Below are 2,493 nucleotides of genomic sequence, written 5' to 3' on the forward strand. Positions count from 1 at the left end.
TCTATTTTTCGAAAAGTTTTCCAAAAAAAAATATTTAATAAAATCATAAAATCAAAAATTTTTGTGTTTCTTGTTTGAATCTAGAGTCAAATTTTATGTTTGGTGTCAATTGCATGTTTTTATTTTTCTAGCATTTTTCCGAAAACTCATGCATATGTTCTTCTTGATCTTCAAGTTGTTCTTGATGATTATCTTTGTTGATCTTGTGATTTTCTTGTTTTGTGTCTTTTTTTATTTTTCATATGCATTTTTGAATTTTTAGAGTCAAAAGTTTAAAAATTTCTAAGTTTGGTGTCTTACATGTGTTTCTTTTCTTAAAAATGTTTCAAAAATAAGTTCTTGATGTTCATCATGATCTTCAAAGTGGTCTTGGTGTTCATCTTGACATTCAAAGTGTTCTTGCATGTTTTCTTTGTTTTGATCTTAAATTTTCATGTCTTGAGTCTTTTTGTTGTTTTTCTCTTTCCTTATTAAAATTCAAAAAGATCAAATAAATAAATAAATAAATAAATAAATAAATAATATCTTTTCGTTATTTCACTCATAAAATTTGAAATTTTGGGTTGACTTAGTCAAAGATTTTTTAAAATTTAGTTGTTTCTTGTTAGTCAAGTCAAAATTTCAATTTAAAAATTCTATCTTTTCAAATCTTATTCAAAAATCAAATCTTTTTCATTTTTTCTTCCTAATATTTTCGAAAATTTTAAAATTGATTTTCAAAATCTTTTTCTTATTTCCATCTCATATTTTCGAAAACTTTACTAACATTTAAGGATTTGATTCAAAAAATTTCAAGTTTGTTGCTTTCTTGTTAAGAAAGGTTCAATCTTTAAATTTTAGAATCATATCTTTTAATTTCTTGTTAGTCAAGTTATTAATTTTCAAAATCAAATCTTTTTAAATTTCTTTTTCAAATCTTTTTCAAAATGAATTTCAATCATATCCTTTTCAGAACTTAATTTCAAAATCTTTTTCTAACTTCTTATCTTTTCAAAATTTATTTTCAATCCTTTTTCAATTAACTACTTTTCTCTCTCTAATTTTCGAAAACCACAAACAACTTTTTCAAAAACCTTTTTAATTAACTAATTGTTTTAAATTCTAATTTTAAATTCTTCTAATATTTTCAAATTTCTCTTTGCTCTCATCTCTTTCTATTTATTTATTTATTTACTAACACTTCTCTCCTTCTTAAAATTCAAATTCTTCTTCTTCCCTCTTCACTCTTATTCTTCTATTCTTCTACTCACATAAAGGAATCTTTAACCTGTGACATAGAGGATTCCTCTTCATTTCTATTCTCTTCTTTTTCATATGAGCAGGAACATGGATAAAGACATTATTGTTGAAGCTAATCCTGAACCTGAAAGGACTCTGAAGAGGAAGCTAAGAGAAGCTAAAGCATAACACTCCGGAGAGGACCTTACAAAAAATTTTGAAAAAGAAGTAGAGATGGCAGCCGAAAATAACAACAATGGTGGAGATGCAAGGAAGATGCTTGGTGACTTTACTGCACCCTCTTCTGACTTCTATGGAAGAAGTGTCTCAATTCCTGCAATTGGAGCAAACAACTTTGAGCTTAAGCCTCAATTAGTTTCTCTAATGCAGCAAAATTGTAAGTTTCATGGACTTCCATTGGAAGATCCTCATCAGTTTTTAGCTGAATTCTTATAAATCTGTGACACTGTTCAGACCAATGGGGTTAATCCCGAAGTCTACAGACTTATGCTTTTCCCCTTTGCTGTAAGAGACAGGGCTAGGATATGGTTGGACTCACAACCTAAAGAAAGCCTGAACTCTTGAGAAAAGTTGGTAAATGCTTTCTTGGCCAAATTCTTTCCACCTCAAAAGTTGAGCAAGCTTAGAGTGGAAGTCCAGACCTTCAAATAGAAGGATGGTGAATCCCTCTATGAAGCTTGGGAAAGATACAAGCAGTTGATCAGAAGGTGTCCTTCTGACATACTTTCAGAATGAAGCATCTTATGTATATTCTATGATGGTCTATCTGAATTGTCTAAGATATCATTGGACCACTCTGCTAGTGGATCCCTTTATCTGAAGAAAACGCCTGCAGAAGCCCAGGAACTCATTGACATGGTTGCAAATAACCAATTCATGTACACTTCTAAAAGAAACCCTGTGAATAATGGGATGACTCAAAAGAAAGGAGTTCTTGAGATTGATACTCTGAATGCCATATTGGCTCAGAAGAAAATATTGACTCAGAAAGTCAATATGATTTCTCATAATCTGACTGGATTGCAAGCTGCATGCGGCAGTGCTAAAGAAGCCTCCTCTGAAGGAGAAGCTTATGACCTTGAGAATCCTGCAATGAAAGAGGTGATTTACATGGGAGAATCCTATGGAAATACCTATAATCCTTCATAGAGGAATCATTCCAATTTCTCATGGAAAGATCAGCAGAAGCCTCAACAATGCTTTAATAACAATAATGGTGGGAGAAATAGGTTTGGCAATAGCAAACCTTTTCCA

The 2,493-nt window shown here is 30.9% G+C and overlaps 1 non-coding gene across 1 annotated transcript; it reads right to left on the minus strand.

Annotated features, from left to right (window-relative positions):
• Positions 1-1,857: 1,857 nt before the first annotated feature.
• LOC130978417 (small nucleolar RNA R71) lies at positions 1,858-1,961 on the minus strand. The gene has a single exon (XR_009086062.1). It is a non-coding gene; the product is annotated as a small nucleolar RNA R71 (small nucleolar RNA).
• Positions 1,962-2,493: the final 532 nt, after the last annotated feature.

Source organism: Arachis stenosperma, chromosome 4 (assembly GCF_014773155.1).
Source record: "Arachis stenosperma cultivar V10309 chromosome 4, arast.V10309.gnm1.PFL2, whole genome shotgun sequence".
In the NCBI taxonomy this organism is placed as follows: Eukaryota; Viridiplantae; Streptophyta; class Magnoliopsida; order Fabales; family Fabaceae; genus Arachis; species Arachis stenosperma.